This window comes from Trichosurus vulpecula, chromosome 3 (genome assembly GCF_011100635.1).
Source record: "Trichosurus vulpecula isolate mTriVul1 chromosome 3, mTriVul1.pri, whole genome shotgun sequence".
Lineage (NCBI taxonomy): Eukaryota > Metazoa > Chordata > Mammalia > Diprotodontia > Phalangeridae > Trichosurus > Trichosurus vulpecula.
The window spans coordinates 21,512,083-21,534,264 of NC_050575.1; the positions used below are offsets into that span (position 1 = coordinate 21,512,083).

Here is a 22,182-nt window from a genome sequence, read left to right on the forward strand (position 1 = left end):
CTCCAGGCCCAGAGCTCTATCCACTGAGCCACCTAGCTGTCTCTAAGGGCACAGAGAGGGAGTGGCAAGTTTGAGAAAGAGCAGGTAGGCAGGTTTGACTGGACACCGTAGGGAGCAGAGGGGAGTAATGTGGAAGAGACCTGGGAAGATAGAAATTGGCCAAGCTGTGAACAGTTTTAAATGCCACATGATCCTAGAGATTTTAGGAAATCATGGGATTTCATTGAGTAGAGGGGTCACACGGTCAGGTGAGCTTTTTAGGAAAATCACTTGGGTGACTGTGGAGGGTATGGACTAGAGAGACCAGTCAGGATTCAAAATTAGAAGGTTATGGCCCCCGATCAGCCTAGAGGGAAGGAGGGCCTGAAAAAGGATGGTGGCAGTAGGACTGAATGGGAGTTATACCACTGCTGTGGTTGCAATAGGAATGAGGGGAGGGTAACTGATTGAGTGTGTGGGTGTTAGTCCAAAGTCAGGAAACATTTGTGTGTTCTACTTATCTGTTTATTATCTGTATATCTGCCCTCCACCTACCCGCCATCTCTCTTCCCCTCGAAGAATAGAAAGTCCTTCTTCATACAAGATGGTAACAGGTTGTAAGGGATAGGGAGCCATCCTCAGAGTCAGTAAGACCTGGGTTCAAGTGCTGCCTCGGCTGGCTGTGTGACTAAGTCACTAGGCCTAATTCCCGGCAGTCCTTAAACTGTTTTAGAGCCAGTGCTGATTTGTATTAGTAGGGGGGTTTTCTTATACTAATGAAATTACAGGTCCAACCCAAAAAACAAATCCTTTGTCTATGTTTGCTACTTAATACTTGTAAGCCGAATTGAACCCAGGCGTCCTGATCCAGGGTTCTTTCCAACCACCCCGGCGGTTTCTTTTTCACATTCGTTATCTCATAAGATCTCTAAACAGCCTCCTTTGATACATGGGGAAACTGAGACTCGGAGAAATGTCTCATTCGCTGTCACACAGGGAGTGAACGGTGGGGATTAGAGCCTGGGCTAGAAGAGCCAGTGCTGGAGCCCAGGTTTCCTAGCACCCCTTCACCCTGCAGCGGCCTCAGCAGCCCCCCTGCCCACTCCCTTCCCCTCCTAGGGCTCCCCAGAAGCCCCGGGGCGTTGGCCGTACCAGGCTCAGCTCCTTCCACGTGGGCCTCTCGGGGCGGGGCTGGTGGGGTTGGTCTGGCTGGGCTGGGCAGGGCTGGGCGCCGCCTCCGCACCTACCCCAGCGCTTCCACTTTCCAGCTCTAGAGCCCCGCCTGGAGCGGAGTGCCAAGGAGCCAGGCGCCGGGAGTCGGCGTTCTGTCTGGCAGAGGCATTGACACAGACAGACGGGCAGACGAGACGCTGCTTTGAATCACACAGGCAAGACAGACCTACAGAGGAAATCTCCGGCGGTGCCACTTCTCCCCTCCTGGTAAGTCTGGGGTAAACTAAGGCTAGGGGGAAGCAGGCTGTGGCCGAAGGGGTGCCCGAGCAGAACTGGCCCCTCGTCCTCTGGGCAGCTTTGGGGTGCATAGCGTGCGGGGAAAGATGGGAAAGGGGAGGCAGCAGCCCTCTGCCCAGTGTCCCTGCATGTCTGCTGGAGGGGGCCAGGGGCCCGATCCCGCCACTGCAGCCTCCCAGATCTGGTTTCGGGGCCAAAAAAGACTGGGGGCGGGGAGAAAGACCCAGGTTCCCGGGCGCCTCCCCCTTCCTCCCCATCCTTCCAGCCCCAACGACACTCCCACCCCGGGCACCAGGGGCAGTTGTGGCTGAATCCCCTTCTGTTATTTCTTCCAGTGAATAGCCTCCTCCTCTAAGGCAGATTTTGCCCCATGGGCAGGGAGAAGCGGGGATTTTGCTCTGGATTAAATTCTCCAACCTCCTTTGCACCCAGTTTTCAGTTTTGCCCCATCTCTATTCATTCTCAGAATCTGAGTAAAAAAAAAAATGAGGGAGGAAACGTCAACTTTTGTTTCTAGATTCCGCTGTTCAAAGGGATTGGGTGGGTCTGAGCGCTTTGGTTTGGGTTGGGTATATTCTAGTATTTATGTCTTTCCTGTGGTGACTCTGAGGTCATCAGACCCTGAGGGTAGGGGGTTGCAAGACTGAAGTAGGTAGGAAAGAGATTGGCAGCTGGTTGGGGGCGGGGTGGGGAGAGGAAGGGGGGGGGCAGTGAGTAGTGAGAAGTGGAGAGAGGGTGGAAGCTGGATAGAAGGTTTGGGGTGCGGCGGGTAGGAGGCAGGCTGGAGGGAAAACAAGGAGATTCCCATTCTTGCTATCCAAGCAAGTCCTAGTTAGGAAAATCTTAAGGCAGGGTTTGTAAAAATAGTTTTGAGGGGGCACAACATGGTGATGAAGAGGACAGTCCAACTACAGTTACAATCACCTAGAGAGGAGAGCTGTTCTACCCTCTGTCAATCCACGAGCTTTTGTTAAGTATTCCTCATCCCTTTGGGGTTTTTAGGAAATGGGGGTAGAGGATGTTTGCCAGAGGGACAATGGAGGGAGAGGTAAAGTCCTCCGCCGTGTTGGTGGTCTGGGACTAAGCACTATTTGTACAGAATTATAGCTCTGTTTCCTATCATTTTCCCCTCTGTTGGAGTTCGAACCCTTTAGCATCCTGGCCCTTTGGATGCAGGAGGGAGGGAGTGCCTTCCACCAGCAGGAACTTTGAGGAGTTCCAGGCTGTGGGTAGAGAGTCAGCTTGTCGAAAAATTAGTGTTCTGGGAGAGGAGCCTCTGTTCCGAGGACTGGAATCTCGGGCCTCTGTTCCACCCACCCGCCACAGACGCACCAGTTCACTTGGCAGAAGGGCAAAGAAAGGCCCCATGGGACCTCAGATTTTATGTCTTCGTGTTCTTTTTGGAATAAATGTGGGGAGCAGGATCTGGGAAAGGCAATTCTGAGGCCGGACTGCCAGCTTAAACTGAGAGTCACTGAATTTTATGAGAAACACCCACAAACAACAGGCTCCCTGGGCTTAAAGGGGGGAGAGAAGTCTGTCTGTGGCTGTGCATTAACACAGGTCATGGATTTTCCTCCTGTAGCTGAATCATGGCCTGGAATAGTTAACGATTACTGAAACCCTTTCCTGAGTTGTCAACCAAAGTTATTTGGTGGATGACTGCTGGGGAGATAGGAAGGAAAAGACAGGGCTCCTGACCTCAGGCTAGTCTCCAGACAGAGAAGGGGGAGCTCATGGCCCCTTGATTTCTCTGTTTCCAGTACAAGGGGAGAAAAACACCCAGCAGAGAAGGGCAAAGAAACCAAGCCCTGCAAACAGTACACAAACCCATGTTTGGCCTCAGCAGGATTGCATCCTGAAGGTTCATATTGTTGCTCAGGAGCCATGTACCTGCCCAATGTCAGAGGGAAACACCTGATACAGACATCCCACATCCTAGAGGCACCCGAAGGTTTGCCCGATGACTCTGGGCAGGGGCTATCATCAGAACATCTGCCTGGAACTAAACATAAGCTGTGATTAATCCACTGGCAAATATTGGGGATAGCCATGTAAGCCGTTGTATCCCAGCAATGAGGTGTGTATTGTAGGTGAGAGTGGAATAGTAACAGCTGACTTTTGCTTTAAAGTTTGCAAAGCACTTTACAAACCTTACATACCTGTTACCTCGCTTGAGCCTCAGAACAGCCCAGTGAGAAAAGTGCCACACCTATGATAATAGCTAGCATTCATAGCACCTCCCAGGTGCCAGGCACTTCGCTAGGTTCTTTACAGGTATCATCTCATTTGATTCTCACAACAACCCTGGGAGGGAGGGGCTATTATCTCCATTTTATAGTTGAGGAAACTGAGGCAGAGGTTAATAACTTGCCCAGGGGCATACATCTACTAAGGGTCTTGGGGCCAAATTTGAGCTCAGATCTTCCTGACTTCAGGTCAGGTCCTCCATCCTGGCATGTAATAAGCACCATATAAATGGTAGCTGTCACCATCATCATCACCAACACCCTCATCCTCCACTTTGCCACCCAGCAGTGAAGGAAAATGACATTCACCAAGTGACTTTTCCAGGGTCACACAGCTAGTTAGTATCATTTGTAGGAATTTGAACTCAGGTCTTCCTGACTCTAAGTCCAGGGCTCTCTATGCCATGATGCCCTGTTCACTGTTGTCTTCATTGTCCAAAAGCTCCTAGTTGCCAGAGGTCCTATCCTGGGCACTGACCCCAGAGCTCACAGCCTGGTGATAACCATTATTACTATTAGCTGCTGGGGTTTTTTTAAGGTTTACGAAGCACTTTCTATGTAACACCCCTATAAGAGAGCTTATTCTGTAGAATTTATTATTGTCCCCCATTTTAGAGATGCGGAGATTGAAGCTCAGTGTCACAGATAATGACACAGATTCACCTGCTAAGACAAGGCTTAAGACTAGAGTCAGTATTATTAGGTGTACATGAATAATCATGCTAATTGCTATAACCCTGAAGGTTTGCAAAGTGCTTTCTTCATAACCCTATGAGGCAGGCTCTTCTGGTATCATTATCCTCATGTTCCAGATGGGGGAACTGATGCACTGAGAGACAGGGAGATATCTAGAGCCAGTACATGATTGAGGTGGGATGTGAAGCCAGGCCTGCTGACTCCAAGCTTTCCTCCAGGGAGAAGGGTGCCCTTTATGAAAGGAGGAAAAGGTGATCTTCTGGGGGGTCATGAGGAAGCAGATGAGAAATCACCAGTCTCCTGGTGAATCAGGGAGTATTCCGGGAAGTGGCAGGATGAGGATAATATGGCATAAAAAGGTCTTCAGGAGTAACCTGGAGTTAACAAGTGACATGAAGTGTTTCCCAGGCTTTGTGTAGGATGCTGATGTAGATGTCAGCCTTAATTGCCTGTGCTCACACATAAGACCTTTTAAGCTAATACCTTAAATAGCTTCTTTTCTCCTCTGATCAAACTGCAATTATTTTTCAGTGGGTTGAAAGAGTTAGCTAATTCCTGAAGGCTGCTAAGACAATGTCACAGCAACCAGGGAACTTCCCTGGCTCCCTGCTGGAACACTTCAGAACTTCAGGGCTGTTCATTATAACTCTGAGAGGCTATGGGAATCTGCAAAGGGAGAGCCATGCCTTTTGCTACCCCCAGGAAAAGAAACTGCCCTCACTACTCAAAACCCTTTCCCTCCTTTCACAACCAGCTCTGAATTGGGAAAAGTTGGGGACAATATGGATGATGATGGTGGTGGTGGTGGTGATGATGATAACTAAACACATACACACATTTATAGATATAGATATAGGTATAGATATAAACATAGATAGCACTTCACAGTTTGCAAAATGCTTTAGGAGGTACATTATCTCATTTGAACCTTCCAACAGTCCTTTGTGGTAGGTGCTGTCATCAGTATTGTTATCAAACAATAAAGATTTATTAAGCACCTACTATGTACTGTATTAAGTAACAAGGACACAAAAAGAAGCAAAAGATAGTTCCTGCCCTCAGGGAGCATACTATCTAGCAGGTGAGACAACATGCAAACAAATATATACAAAGCAAGCTATATACAGGATAACCGGGAGTTAATTAACAGGGAAGGCACTGGAATTAAGAAGGGTTGGGGAAGACTTCCTGTGGAAGGTATGATTTTAGTTGGGACTTAAAAGAAGCCAGGGAGGTCAATAGTTGGAGTAGAAGAGGGAAAATGTTCCCAGCATGGGGGCAGCCAGAGAAAATGCCTGAAGCTGACAGATGGAAAGAGCCAGAAGGCCAGCGTCACTGGATTGAAGAGTACATACTGGGGAGAAGGGGGGAAGGTATAAGAAAACTGGAAAGGTGGGGGCGGGGCATAGTTTGTGAAGGGCTTTGAATGTCAAACCAAGCATTTTATATTTGATCCTAGAGCCAATAGGAAGCCACTGAAGTTTATTGGGGAGTGGGTGGGGATGGTGATTAGACCTGCATTTTAGGAAAATCACTCTAGTGGCTGAATGGAAAATGGATTGGAGTGGGGAGATACTGAGGCAGGCAGACCCACCAGCAGGCTGTTGCAATAATCTGGATGAGGGCCTGCACCAGAGTGGTGGCAGTCTCAGAGGAGAGAAGGTGTAACTGAAAGATTTTGTAAAGGTGAAGTAGTATATAGAGGGACAAGAAAAGAGGGCCAGGACAGAACCTTGAAGTATATCTATCGTTAGAGGGCATGATCTGGAAGAGGATCCAAGAAAGGAGACCAGAGGAATGGTCAGACAGGTAGGAGGAGAACCAGAAGTGAATGGTGTCCCAGAAACCCATTTCACAGATAAGGAAACTGAGAACAACCAGGTACAATACAAAGAAATAGAAACATGTAAGTTTAGGGGTGTTCAACTTTTAGAGGTCATCTAGGCCAGTAATTTGATATCAGAACCAAAGAGGTTCTCTTTGGGTCTCTTAAAATTTGTTGAGGACCTCAAAGAGCTTGTGTTTATGTGGGTTATATCTATCAAATTTTATTGAATTAGAAATTAAAACTGATAAATTTTAAAAAGATTTTATTAATTTATTTAAAATAATAAGCTTATTCCATGTTAGCATAAATAACATTTTTATGAAAAATAACTATATTTTCCAAAACCAAATTTAATGAGAAGAATGACATCATTTCACATATCTTTGCAAATTTCTTTAATAGAAGACAGCTGGATTGTCTTATCTGCTGATGCATTCAATCTGTTGCAGAGGATTGTTTTGGTTGAAACGTATGAAGAAAATCCAGACCCACAGTTATGTAGTTGGAAAAGGGAGAAGTATTTTAATGGGCAAATAGCATTCTTAGTAGTCTTATGAAAATCATTTTGACCTCAAAGACCCCCTTAAAAGGTCTCAGGACAAACCATTCTTTGAGACCTGATGACAACCCCCTCATTTTTTAGATAAGGAAACTGATTTATTAGTACTACTGTTCATTCCCTTTAGGTGAAGACATTAAATGTCCCTATTTTTTAAAAAGTACAAATAGTGTAAGGAAAGTAACTATTAATAGCTTTTGATATTTTATGCAAACTGGCTTATCTGGTCAGCAGTGCCACTCGCTGCATTTGGGGGCCCGATATGTGGTACGGTGGATAGAACCTTGGACTTGGAGTCAGGAAGACCTAACTGCTTCAAGTGATTCCCAACTGTGTGACCCTGGGCAAGTCACAACCTCCTTTCGCCTCAGTTTCCTAATCTGTTAGTTCAGTTAGATGGCTTGTAAGATCTCTTCAGAAGAACTGGTTTTCAGATTCCTGCTTACTTACTACTTTTGTAGTAGGACTTACTACCATTGTAGCCCCGAGTAAACTGCTTCCCCTCTGTGGGCCTCAGATTCCTCCTGTGAAAAATGAGGTGGGTCAGACTAGAGCCAATCTTTCCTGTCTTTAAACCCTGTGAATCCCTGGGGCACTGGCATCCCACCTCTTAGGCCTTATCTGGTTCCACAACTTTGTCTAGCCTGGAGCTTGGCCCAGCTGTAGGGGAGAGGAGAGAGAGTTAACAACCAAGGCCCTCCAGACTCCTCCCATCCTCATTAGAGAGACTGAAAGGTCACCCCACCCAAAAGTGGCCTCTGACCTGGAGTCACTGACTGCTCACCGGCCTGAGCAAATGCCACCTTATTTGTTTGGTTGTGTCTGTCATGTTTTGCCAACCAAACCATGAGCTTCCTAAGAGCAAAGACCAGTTGTTATTTACCTTAGGAGCCCCACTCCCCAGTGAAACAACCTGGCAACATGATTGGTGCTCAGTGAGTGTGTGCTCTTTGGGTGGTTGATGAAACCAGAGGCACAGAAATCTCATCTCTAAAGCAGAGGAGGCAATAGTCCCACTCAGGGAACACATCTGGGGTATGGAGTGCATATCTGGGCTGGATCATGCATGCAGGTGGAACACGGACAATCTGGAGGCCTCCAGAGAAGGAGGGCACCCAGGGTGAGGTGGGAGCTGACAACCATGCAATACGCAGAGATGACTGAAGGCAGTGGTGGTGTTGGGCTGAAGAGTAGAAGGGTCACAGGGGACATGCCAACTGTGTCAAGTGTATGGAGGGCCCTTGTATAGGAATAGGCTACATGGTCCCACACAGGGCAAACCAAGCAGCAGTGGGGGGCAGGAAGGGCAGTGCCAAGGATTTCTGTTCCCTCTAAGTCCAGACTTCCTAACAGGGATGTTCAGTAAAGAAATGGGATGCATTGAGATGAGACTTCTGTCTCCAGAGCGAAAGGGGGACTGGATAGTATTGCACGTCTCTGCCGCTCTAATTCTACATGCAGTTTCTTTTCATTTGTTTACTTTTTAACAACAAACGTCTCCTCTTTCTCACTTCTCCTCGCTCCCGCTCCTCCCTGGCTCCCAAACAATTTCGAAACTTTGTGGTTTAGATTTAAGATCGCTGTGGGCTAGAAAGGTAATGGAAGGCATACTGGAGAAACCGGAACTTCAATTAAGCTTTGAACTTACCTTCCCTCCAAAGCTCCAGATTTCATTTGAGTTATTCATTTCTTCACCAGAGAGTCAGCGATGATGCCAGTACTGCCCAGGTGAAATTTTATCACCTTTCCTGCCCTGCTAATCCACTTCTGACTTTCCAGCCATCTATTTACTGGAGAGAAGGGGATAAACCACAGATTGATTCCTCTAGTACTTAGATAATGGATCAGAATCATATTTAAACCTAGAATTCTTAGCATCTTGGAAAGGGTGGAAGAAACTCAAACAAATGGATTCTAATTAAAATCTTCCACCAACTCACTTTGTGATGCTTTGTTTGCTACTGGGAAGAATGAAGGCATTTGCCTAGATGGAGCATTGGCTCCGGACCTTCTCCAGTATGAGGACTCCTTTTTTTACATTAAAAAAAAGACATGTGCAGCAGCTAGGTGGTGCAGTGAGCAGAGCACCAGCCCTGGAATCAGGAGGACCTGAGTTCAAATTCAGCCTGAGACACTTGACATGTTAGCTGTGTGACCTTGGGCAAGTCACTTAACCCCAATTGCCTTGCTTTCCTCCGTCAAAAAAAAAAAGTCATGTACCTTGACAGGGTAGTAGCCACAGTATTAGTATCTGTTGATTAGAGGAGACAGCTAGGTGCTCAGTGGATAGAGCACTGTGCCTGGAGTCAGGAAGACCTGAGTTCAAATGCAGCCTCAGACATTACTAGCTATGTGACCCTGAGTAAGTCACTTAACCTCTGTTTGTCTTGATCCGCTAGAGAAGGAAATGGCAAACCACTCTAGTATCTTTGCCAAGAAAACCCCATACAGGATCACAAAGAGCTGGATATAACTGAACAAGAAGTAACTCAGTAGATAGAGCACTGGACCTAGAGAGAGGTCCTGAGTTCAAATCCAGTCTCAGACATTACCTGTGTCACCCTGCTTACCTCAGTTTTCTTAGGGCCTGGTCTTCAGTTTGCCTCAGTTTCCTTGTCTTTAAAATGGGGATAATAGCATCTACCTCCCAGGGTTGTTAGGAGATAATAATTATGGAGTGCCTGGGACGTATATACAAGTACTATAGAAACATTAGCTTTTCAAATAAATACTAGCAATTATTAATGAGTGGCTGAGAAAGCACGGCAAAAAGTTATCGTGAATTTGATAATGCCTTTAAATGAACTTTTGTCAATCACTTGTACACTTGAAAAATCATCATACCAACACATCCAAGACACGCACTAAAGATACATCTGCTTGTTTGTTGTATTGAGTCATTTAAGGAGAAGGCTGGTGCTATCTTGCAGCTTCTAGAGACTCCTCGCAGGCGTCTGGTTCAACCTTACGCAAATGAATATGAAAATGATAGCACTTGGGCATCTGTCAAATTGTGGACCCTTTGCAATATCTACTATCTGCGTGACCTTGGGCAAATCCCTTTTCTTCTCTGCTAAAATTTCATCGTCTGTAGGAAGCTGGCAGATACCCAGAAGCCTTCTCACATCACTGGCTTGGTAGTCTGAGGACTAGAGAGTGGATTTGCACTCTAGTTCTGCTGCTTACTACCTGGGTGACTCTGGGTAAATCCCTGTCCCTCTTTGGGCCTCTGCTTCCCACGAGGAAGCGACATTAGAGAATAATTCACATTTCTATAATTCCCAAGGTTACAGAAAACTCTGTCCTTATAATGGCCCTGTAAGGGAGTTGGGGAAGAGTTGTCATCATCCTCACTTTACTTGTGAGGAAATGGAGGCATGTTAAGCTTCCTTCCAGCTCCGACAGTCCAATAATCAGTCTGCCCTAGGGAGAGAAGGGCTGCCTAACTGTAGGCTTGGGTGGAGTGGCTTGGGGTCTGCAGATAGGGACTGAGATCTATGGTGAAGATTTGCATAGGTCATCTAGGCCATTCTTGAGGGAGCCAGACTTAACCAATGGAGAAAGATAAGAATTATTAATATTTCCTAATGTTCGACATCCAGCCCCAAGCATATGTTTCAAGATCTTCCATGATCAGGTTAGATATGAGGAAGATGCTCCACTGTAGTTATCAGCAGAGCTTGGGGGGGTGGGGCATGGAAGAGGGAAGGAAGGAAAGAAAGAGGGAGAGAAGGAGAAAGAGAGGAAGAAAGGAAAGGAGGGAAAGGAAAGGACTTACCACGTGCCTACCATTTGCCAAGTATTATGCTGGTTACTTTACAAATATTACCGCATTTGTTACTGGCACTGTCACACAGGTAGCACAGAAGAGCTGCTAGCAGGTTCAGTCTTTATCTGGGCAGACAGGAAGATAGAAATGGAGACATAATAAGGGGTCAGATAAGTCACTTACTTTATTCTAATCTTCTCAAAGGCGTTGCTGATAATAGGAGCACCAACTCCTACAGCATTCCTTAATTACTCTTCTCACAGAGTAGGCGAGAATGGGAGCATAACTCCTAGCATCCCCTAAGCCTCAATGGGAGCCAGTTGAGGTAAGCACACAGATTCCCCCCAAGCCTTGATGGGGGCCAATCAAGGCACGCACAGCATAACACTGTCATATTCCCCCCTAAGCCTCAGTGGGGGCCAGTTGAGGCAAACACACATGCACATCCCCCTTGTGCATTCCTATTCCCCACTTACTGACCAGTGCCTACTTGATCTATAGGGTAACAGACAAAGAAGGCAATTTGCCAGCCATAGCTTCACAAGTTTATATTAACTCATTGTTATATCTTACTGTGCCATCACAGTGGGTATTTACGAGCTGAACTCAAATGTTTATATTATTTATCAGTATATAATGCTTCGTGAGCATGGTGGAGATGTTTACAAGCCATGAACCTGGGAACTAGATGATTGTTGTGGCCACGGAGCCTGGGAACTAGTATCTATGATCCTGGGAACTATTATCTCAAAAAGAATAACGGAAAAGCACCTTGCACACACTAAAATCCACGTTACATACAGGCACTAATAGGCATTTAATAAATGTTTGTTGATTGGCTGATCCTCACAACAGCCCTGGAAGGCAGGTGGAGTTAGGGTCGCTGGAAGGGACAGGGGCAGCAGAAATCTCCATAATGCACAGATGTGGTGCTGCACTGAGATTTCATTATCTCTGTATCCACTTTAATAATTGATTCTCAAACTAGACAGTCTGGTTGAACTTGCTAGGAGATCTTCCATCCCAGCCTGTGTTAAATAACATGAGACTGTTCATTCAGTTCCAGCCCGGTCACTTCGTAGCCGTTTCACAATGAGCAAGTCACTCCCGGCCTCAGTTTCCTCAGCTGTAAGCAAGAAGACAAATAGCACCTTCTTCAAAGGATTGTTCAAGTATAGATCAAATTAAATAATGCACGTAAAAGAGCTTTGCCTACCTTAAAGTTTACAAAGGAATGTCTATGTTGTTATTATAGTGGGTGGCGTTTTGCATGATCTCCAGTTTGGTACTTGGCCTAAAAAGGGCCCAATTTACTTTAAGTGATTTTTCTCACCCCTGTTCCCCCAACTTCCATAAATGAAGAGAAATGGGGGACCTACATTACTTTAGTTACCTGAACTTAATATTTTTCAATGTTAAAAAAATGGGGCATATGAATTAGTACTATTTTTAATCCATAATAATTTAGGTGGTTGTTTTTTATTAAAAAAAATTTTTTTTGGCTTTAATTTTTTCTTTTGGAGGGGGGAAGGCAATTGGGATTAAGTGACTTACCCAAGGTCACACAGCTAGTAAGTGTCAATTGTCTGAGGTCACATTTGAACTCAGGTCCTCCTGACTCCAGGGCTGGTGCTCTGTTGTTTTTTATAAATTGCTTTAGTTGCCAAGTTGTGGTTTGACCCTTGCCTTATCTATGAAATGAAATTAGAATGGATGACCCTCGAAGGTCCCTTCCAGTTCTAAATCTCCGATCCATTCCAGTTCTTTTTCTAATGGTTCTTCCCTCGTTTCAGTCCTTCCCTGCTTCAGGTGTTCACCCTCATCCTGATCAAGTTTACTGCTGTTGACGAGGACAAGAAGCAGCTGACTTTTGACTTCTTTCCTTCTGAATCCAAGGCCAGCCCATGTGCCCCATCACCTTTTATCCCTCACTTCTCACAGCTGAGCAGCCCCTTCGAATGTAATCATCTTGTTCTGTTTGACATTTGAGTTATTTACAAAAATGCCAGCTAATTGGCGCGAAGTGTTGGTTGAATGCCTGCTGTTTGCAGCTAGACGCAGACAAGCTTTTTACAGGGCCCCACTCGTGCTATTCCCCGCAATCCAGCAAGCCAATTCACTTGTCAGATCTTGTTTCTACCGTGAAAATATCTTTTGCATCCTCTGGCCCCTTCTCTCCACCCACACAACCACCACCTTAGGTGGAGCCCTCATCACCTCTGGCCTAGATTATTGCAACAGCCTCCTAATTGACTTACTTGCCTAAAGACTCAGTTCTGGGCCATTTTACACACAGCTGCCTAAATAATTCTTTCCTATGGATTTAACTGTGTCACTCCTTACTCAATCAATTTCCTATAGCTTATAGGCATGGGGAACCTTTGGCCTTGAGGCCACATGTGGCTCTCTAGGTCCTCAAGCTCAGCCCTTTGAACAGTCCTAGAAGGTCACATGTGGTCTCAAGGCCCAAGGTTCCCCACCCCTGCTCTAGCATAAAATATAATTTCCTTTGTTTAGCTTTTAAAGTTCTTTACAACCTGGCCTTATCTTACCCTTCCAGTCCCATTGAACTTCACTCTCCGTACTATTCTTGGTGATGCAGCCAAACTTATCTTCTCTGCACATAACATTATCTCTCATCCATCATCATTCCATGTCCAGCCACGTACTTGTTCCTCTCCTTTCTTTGCCTTACAAGTCCCTCTCTTCCTTTAAGGTTCAACTCAGAACTGCCTTCTGCTTGAAGCATTTCCTGATGCACTTTCCCTCCCCTCCCCACCCCAACTTCTAGTACCCTTCCTCCCAAATTATCTTCTATTTAAAGACCTTGCATATATTTGTATTTATTAACTTTGTATTTATGCTGCAAATCTTGCTATTTGTGCTTATTGTCTCGTCCAGGAGAACATACTAGTGCGTAGGGATTGTTTCATTCTTGCTATTTGTATCCATAGCACAGTGCTTGGCACATAGAGGGAACTTTATAACTAGTCATTGTTTGAGGGCTTGCTACTGAGGACACAAGGATGAAAAATGATACAGTTTCAGCCCTTTTAGAGGGCTACTGAAGAATTACAACATGTATACAGATGAGTAGAATACAAGGTAGAATGTGATTAAGAGCAAAGGAGAACTATGCAGTTAGGAAAAGCAGTTGGGATGGGGTGGAAGGAATGCTGACTGGACACAAAGTCCTACATACATACAAATTGCCATTATATCAGTCCAGATAAAGTAATTTGAAGGATAAATTTTTTTAAGTTTGCAAGGCACTTTATTATTTGAAAAGATTGATTTTCATCTTGTTTCGTACAACTTATTTTTAAAATAATCATTATTGCAGTTTAAGTTTTATTGTATATATTTTTAAAAAGTAATTTCCACTTATCCTCTCCCTTTCCCTTTGAATTCTGCCTTCTAACAAAAACATTGAATTAAAGCCAACCTTGTTATATGGAATTAAACATCCCTAGTTTCACCTCTGGGTGGAGAGGAGGGTGAATTTCTTTACCAGCTCTCAAGGACCTAGATGGTTTATTTAAATTGTTCTAATTTATATTATTAGAGTTATTGTGCACACTTATATTCTGAGCTGAAAGGGACTTTAGAAAGTAACTGTTTGATCTTTTTGTTTGACAGATGAGGACATCAAAGGCCAGAGAGATTAGGTACTTGTCCAAGGTCATATAGATAGTAAGTGACACAATTGGGATTTTAACCTACGTTCTTTGCCTTCGAATCCAGAATTCTTTCTGCTGCCCCAAGATGTCTCCTAATTGTTGGCTCTATCTTGTTTTCTTTCCTCTGTGTCAATTCACCCAAGTCTTTCTGGATTTCTGTGAATTCTCATTAGTCGTCACTTCTTATGATACAATAATGTTCCATTATATGTATATACCATAATTTGTCCATTCTCCAATTGATGGGGACCCACTGCATGGTCCAGTTTGCTATTACAAAAAGTGCTGATATGAATATTACATACATATGTGTCTGTATATATTTTTGTATTATACGCATATGTATATATCTACATACATCCATCTATCTGTAACCTTTCTTTCTGTAATTGTGTATGTAGGAGTGCTCAGGTCAAAGTATTTGAACCACTTACTGACTTTTCTCACATAATTCCAATTTAATTTCTACAACGGGAAGACCACTTCACAGTTCCACCCACAATGTAGGAATGTGCCTGATTCACATAGCCCTTCAACGTTGACTGTCACTACTGACAATATGTGAATGTAAAACCTCAGAGTTATTTTAATTTTCCTACTTGTCTTTTTATTAGCGATTTGGAATAATCTTCCATATGACTATGGGCCATCTACTTTTCTTCTGAAAATTGCTGGTTCATATCCTTTGACCACTTGCCTATTAGGGAGTGGTTCTTGGTCTTATAAATTTGTGTCAAATCCCTATATGACTTTGATATCAGACTTTAATCAGATACTTAATGCAGATTTTCTTCCCAGTAATCAGTTTCTCATTTCATTATACATATTTGATTTCGTTCCTGCAAAATTTAGTTTTATAGAATTTGAATTGTCTTTTTTTCTCTTATGATAACCTCAGATAAGATTCAAATAGTAGAGTAAAATATTCTCCCCACATATTTGGAATATAGACATTCAGTTCTGTGCCTCTGCAGTTTCTATGATTAGCCTCCCTCTTCTGGGATGTCATTTAAGGTTGAGAAGAATGCCTCTTTTCAGTCTCCCAGCTATAGTTAAGACCAGGAATCCAGTCACATTCCTCTTCCGTGGTGGCTCCTATGTTTCTCTATAACTATACTCAGCTGGCAGAGAGGAACCTGGCGTTCCCAGTTGCAGAGATGGCAGAAAGTCAGAGGCCAGTGTCAGCAGATGTCTGTGACAGGATCATAGGAGGAAAAGTTTTGCCTGCCAGACCAAGAGTAGCACAAGTTCCTGTATCTCTTTGGAAGGATGATTACTGAGTACTTAAAATGCTTTCAAAATTAAAAAAAAAAAGAAATTCTCACATTAATCTTATTTTTATGGCCATAAGAGCATCTTAAAACATTCTTTGTCTAGAGAGAAAGATAGAAGGAAGAAAGGGTAGAAGATGTTAGGCAGGAGTTCAGATGAGTTGCTACTGTTCGAAGAGTCTGTAGTAGGTCAAACTGGGAATTACTTGATGAAGAAGCTGGTGACTAAGGGATAAAAATATGAACCAGAACTCTGATTTCTTTCTCCAGATCTGTCACTTCTAGTTATAATTCACAAAACCTTTACACACAGTATCCCAATCAATCCTCGTCAGCTTTAAGTAGAGAAAGAGAGTGTAAGAATTATTCTCATTTTACAGAGGAAGAAATTGAGGCTAATGGTAAGTGACACAACTCTGTTTTAAACCCAGTGAGCCTTTCTCTCCGTAACACACTCTCTAGTGTTGGGTTTTGAGGAAGGGAACAAGCATTAAGCCCCTACTATGTGCCAGGTACTGTGCTAAGCCCTTTACAAATGTTAGCTCGTTTGTTTCTCACCACAACCTTGTGAGATAGGTGCCCTTATTGTCTCCATTTTGGTTGAGGAAATTGAAGCAGACAGAGGTTAAGTGACTTGCCCACAGTCACACAGCTGTTATGTGTCAGACCCAGAACCCAAGATACCTGCCATCCAATAGCCAAAGCAATGTTAGTATTTCCATCTTACCTTTGTTAGTGGGAGGGGGGGAAGGAAGAGATAGCTTCTTTGAGATAACCCAGTGTCAAGACCACATTCCCTTCCGTGGCCCTGAACTTTGAAGCCAAATAATAGACCAGGGACTAGAGGCTTGGGCCTTATGTTGTTAGATCTTTTCTCCCCTTTCATTTAATTGTAAGTCCATTAGATTACTGAAATTTAAGGGCATACTGAGGATCCTTGTTCCAACTCCTACTCTCACAGACAAGTCTTGGGCACCAGAATAGTAGTAGTAGTAGTAAGTTTTGGAGTTTTCTTTGCAAAGATGCTGGAGTGACTTGCCATTTATCCTCTTCAGTTCATTTTACAGATGTGAAAACTGAGGCAAACAGGGTTAAGTGACTTACCCAGGGTCACACAGCTAGTAAGTGTGTCTGAGAACAGATTTGAACTCAGGAAGATGAGTCTTCCTTCCTCTAGGCTCACCACTCAATCCACCACACCACCTAGCTATCCCAAGAACTGGCTGAATGGTAGCTATTATATTATTATCATCCAGACTTCCAAAGAGATCTATGACCCCAAAAAGGTAAAGAACCCTTGCATTCTGCCATGCTAGTTCTCATGCTGCAACCCATTCCTGGGCCTGTTCTCAAAGTCTTTTTAAGCTTTTTGGGAACTTGCTCTTTGCTAGTCTGGCCTTCAGGAAGCCAGAGTCCTCTCCACATAAGGATACAGCATTACAGGAGGACTACAGTGGAAGCCCTTTCCCAGCTACAATGTGAATGATTAAGAGCTCATATTTCTATAATCTTTGAAGACTGACCAAGTGTTTTCCTCAAAATAGTCCTTAGGAAAGAGAGAGCACAAGTCTTACCCTCATTTTAAAGATGAAGAAACTGAGAGTCAGACTCAGGAGACAGTAGTCCCACCGTATCCTACCCTGGCCAGACCACATCTAGAGTAGCATGTTCTGTTTCAGATGCCAAGGCAGGGAAAGGTCCCCTGGAAATGAGAACAGACTAGCCTAGAAGACTCCCATTGGAGTCTTCTGATTCCCCACTGGCAGGAAGAGATGATGTTTCCACAATCCAGCTAGCAGCTGTTGTGCGGAGTGAAAGACCAACACAAGCCCCAACAACAAGAATGCTGCCAGTACGCTGCAAAAGCACATGTTCTTTTGATCTGCTTTAGTAAGGAAAGCAACGTTAAGGGGTTGACAAGCTTACTTTAATTCAGCATACAAATACCATTCACTTAGTTCAGGTGAAAAAGCCAGCACCCTGAGCTTCAGAGCAAAATACAAAGTACAAACATCAACAGACAGACCTTGTCTGATTCAAATCCCAATGCATAGTTACCAGAGTTTAACAAAGTCCCAACCTCCGGGTTTACAAGCTGGAGAGCTCTTAGCTACAGCTGCCCAGAGTCTCCATGCCACCAAAAGTGAGAGCCTTGTGCAAATGGCTCTGTCTTCTCTTCTTAAAGCATTTTAGATATCATCAAACGTCATCTGAATGACCAGAACTTAGGCTCCTGTGATTGGCTCTGGTTTTAGCCCCTCCCCTTAGGACCCTGGGAGCTTCACATCCACATAGGTTAGGTTAACACCTAATAGGGGTTAGAGCCTTGGGCTTAGCATTTAGTAAGACTCAATGAAATACACTGAATTACTCAAAGGAAACAAAAGCCAAACTCTTCAAGGGCACTTGGTTGAACTAAGTGCTAAGAGCCCAGTTTGCTTACCAACACAGGTGAGCCCAGGAGATTTGGCATGCAATGGAATGGTGTCTCCCTGATCCCGTATGAGCAGGAAGAAGCCAACTTAGGAGATCAGGAATGCTGCCAAGGTTCTAAGAAGGACATTGGCAAGAAGTATATCTGGAAAAGGGCAACCAAGGTGGTAAAGAGTCTGGCACCACACCAACCAAGCACCCATTGAAAGAACTGGGGAGGGCTTGCCTCAAGAATGAGCAAAGCTGTGATAACCATATTCATACAGAAGAGATGTTAGGGGTTAGCTTTGTTCTGCTTGACCCTCAGGGATGGAACTAGCAGCAATGGAGGAGGGGCGTATAGTTGCAGAGAGGTAGATCTTGACATAATTGTATTTGTCCAGAAGTAGAAAGGGCCCCATTGCTGGAAGACAGAGAGCATGCCTGATCTCCTAAGCTGTCTTCTTCCTGCTCATAGGGCTTCAGGGAGACACCATTGCATTGCAGTCTCCTGAGTTCACCTTTTCCTATCAGCATGGGATGAGAGCTATGCCTTCCCTTTGGAGTCTTCTAGGCTGACCTGTTCTCACTTCCAGGCAACCTTTCCTGCCTTCAGGGGACAGAGACACCAGTCCTTCTGGCCTGTTCTATCTTCTAGACACACCTGCCTGCAGTAATAGGAAAGAAACACCATTTCCAGCTGGTTCACTGCCTTAGTTGCCTACGCCTTGAGAGAACTCCATTCTGAGGCTAAACTCCTAGGAGTATTAATAACCCACCTGAACTCATTCATCAGTGATTGACAAACTCCCACTTCTTCATACTCTCCAGTGATTCTGAACCTCAAACTGTCAATCAAATCCCATTCCCATCCCCCACTGCCAACTTCCTTATGCTCATTCCCTGTTAGGTAGCATCCCATATCACTCCTCCCTTTTGTGGGTAAACGCCTCCAAAAGGCTGCCTACCACTTCCTTTCTTTCTTCTTAATTCTCTATGCATCATTCAGTGGAAAACTGAAAGTGCTCTTTGCAAAGTTACCAGTGATCTCTTAAAGCCAGATCTAAAGACCTTTTCTCAATCTTCTCCATAGTCTTTGGCACCATCAATCACCCTCTTCTCCTTGATATTCTTGTCTCTTTCCTTGTTTGTGAATTGTGAGCTTTGTAATGACTATAGGTACGTTGGAGCTTCCCTTCTTTACGGGGGAGCAGGACACTGGGGTAACACAACAACCAGCCAATCAGAAAGATTTCTGAAGCCCTGGGCTGCTTGACACAACAATGATCCTTTGTGAGGGAATTCTAGCCAAATTTGGAGATACCGATAGTGGCCACACACCACAGAGCAAGCCTTGACGAGGGCAACCCTGAGCAGCAGCTGCAGACTTGGGACCTTGCTCGGAACTTTATGCTGCTTCCTGGATTTTTGTGTCTACAGATGTCTTCTCCCTTAATCCCCACTCCCTGACAGAAAGCCTCTCGAAACTATTAATATCTCACCCTTCTCTACACCTCCTTCAAGCAGCTGAGAGCTTGCTGGTGCGCGCTTTCTCACTCTTTGCTCCCTTGTAAGCTTTTCTGTCCTTGCAGGTTCTTCTCAGCCAATAAACTCTTTGCAATCTTGGTCAGGGGTCATTTGTTAATACCTTCTACCTGATCACTCCTCAGTCTCCCTTGCTGGATCTCTATCCAAGTTATGCCTGCTAATTGTGGGTTTGGGACCCCCAAGGCTATGTCATGGGCCCCCTTCTCCCCTCTGTATTATTTGGTTTGGTGATTTCATGAGCTCTCATGGATTCAGTTATTATCTATTTGCTGATGATTCTTAAATCTGTTCCAACCCTTACCTCTCTGCTGATCTCCAGTGTCATATTTTCAAGTCATAGCTTCTGTAAGAAGCCTTTCCTAGTCATCCTTAATATTAGCACCTTCCCCTTGTTAAGTATCTCTAATTTATCCTGTCTATATCTCATTGTACATAATTGTTTGAACAGTTTGAACTAGATGACCCACTGGCATCTTAAACACAACATTTCCGAACCTGAACTTGTTATCTTTTTTCCCCAAACACTCCCCTCTTCCCAACTTCTCCATTTCTGTCAGGGGCACCACAATCCTCCCAGTCACCCAGACTTGAATCTGTGTGTCATCTTTAACTCCTCTTTCTCATATCCTGTTGTCAAGACCTACCAGTTTTGCCTTCATAGCATCACTCAAATATGCCCTCTTCTCTCCTCTGCAATACCACCACCCTGGTATAGGCTTTCAGCTCCTCACACTTGGACTATTGAAATAGCCTGCTGGTGGATTCCTTGTGTCAAGTCTTCTCATTCCAATCCTTCTCCTACTCAGCTGTCAAATTCATCTTCTTAAAGTACAAGTCTAAATATGTCACACACACTATTTAATAACCTCCAGTGGCTCCTCATTACCTCCAGGATCAAATATAAAATCCTCTTTGGCATTCAAAGTCCTCCAAAACCTGCCCTGAACCCTGACCTTTCCAGTCTTCTTATACCTTATATCTCCTACCATATACCCTGGAATCCAGCAACCTGTCACTGGATATCTTCTGGTGGGGGTATGGATGACCACTTCTCAGAGATCTTATGCAGACAATCCCTGCTCATGTTTTGGTTGGACTAAATTTCCTCTGGGGTAATTTCCAGCTTTGAGATTCTATGAAGTCTTCTGACTTCATTCAGGTCCCTATCTCTTTTAACTGTTCCTGGCTCCTCCCCTACTGTGGAGACTAAGGGTAGAGGACCATTGGGTCCATTAGTCGGGTCCCACCCATCCATCTGCTACCAGGAATGGATGTAGTAGCCTAATTGTGCCTTGAATATAACTTCAATTATGTGAAGGTGCTGCATGGATGCTGAGGAGCCAGGGAAAATTCACACCTAGCTGTGAAATTCACACTTTATCACGTACTGAAAGAGCCTAGTGATAGGAAAGATCTGAGAGGTAACAGATAATTAGAGATGCTAATAGAAATGTAAACATTATCCTAATTAATAAATTGGCTTATAGTTCTTTCCCCACAGAGAGCCAGTACAGCTGGAGTTAATTGAGTGCTTATCTGTTATTCTGTGACTTAAGTCCTCAAGGTAGACGGAGGGGGAGAAACAGCATGAGGAAATGTTGGGAACCACTAGAAACAGGAGAGACTGACAGCCTAGCAGAAGACATTTGTGTGGAACAATAGACGATGAAAGTAGGCTGAGACTTTGAATGCTACCCTGAGGAATTTAGATCATCTCGCGAAAATAATGGGGAGCCAGGAAAAGTATTTAGTCAGGGGAGTCAAGTGGTTTGGTCACAGCTGAGCATCAGGGATTTGACTCAGTGTCAGATAGAGTGGAGGGGTGGAGAGAGGGACAACTTTGCTATTGTAATACTCTGGCTACAGACGATGGAGCTACTGAGTAGGTAAAGTCTACAGCATTTGATAACCACTAATCAGACCTAATAAGTGTCTCCAATGGGTTGATGTTACCTTAGAGAGACATCTCTAGTAGAAGGGTATGACCTTAACTCATATTGGTTTTTTTATCAGACTCAGATAAAGGCTCATACGACAAGGTATATGAGATGTGTAGATCATAAGAAGAGGCAATCTATTGTGTTGCATGATAGAATCAAGACCTACAAATATTGGCAGGCTGGGATGATGGCCCAACTCTGAGTAAAGATAAATGTACTCCTACCCTGGGGGAGGGGAAGTGTAAAAGATCGACTTTTTAAGTACAAGATGGGAAAGACAATTTGTAATATGTGGGAAAAAGGGCAGCTAGGTGGCGCAGTGAGTAGAGCACTGGCCCTGGAGTCAGGAGGACCTGAGTTCAAATGTGGCCTCAGACACATGACATGCTTACTAGCTGTGTGACCTTGGGCAAGTCACTTAACCCCAATTGCCCTGCCTTCCTCCCTCAAAAAAAAAGAAATACGTGGAAACAATTGGGGGAAGGTATTGGGGGGAAAATGAACAGGGTTTTAGTGGCCTTCAAACTCAAATGAATTAACAGCAGGACATGGCAACCAAAGAAACTAATGTTATCTTAGGCTTCATAAACAGAGTCGTAGTGTCTAGGAAGAAGGAATCTGGAGATCTACCCAGGTCACTGTCTGGACCAAACAGTGTAGTGTAATTCTCTATTCACGCCATTGTGTGTGATAGTCTAGTCTTCCACCCAGGACTGTGAGTTCTCCCAGGGCATGTCCTGAATCTCCTCCTCCTCTGTTTCCACTCCTGGTGTCAGATCCT

General features: G+C 44.4%; 1 protein-coding gene across 4 annotated transcripts in view; it reads left to right on the top strand.

Moving 5' to 3' along the window:
• Window positions 1-1,167: 1,167 nt before the first annotated feature.
• INF2 (inverted formin 2) overlaps window positions 1,168-22,182 on the top strand; it is an 87,352-nt gene continuing 66,337 nt past the window's right edge. For 3 of the 4 annotated variants that reach the window (XM_036748906.1, XM_036748907.1, XM_036748908.1), the window contains exon 1: window positions 1,252-1,419. The gene's annotated coding sequence lies outside the window, so the exon portion shown is untranslated. Of the gene's footprint in view, window positions 1,420-22,182 lie in introns of all 4 variants that reach the window. The other variant, XM_036748909.1, reaches the window with a different exon arrangement.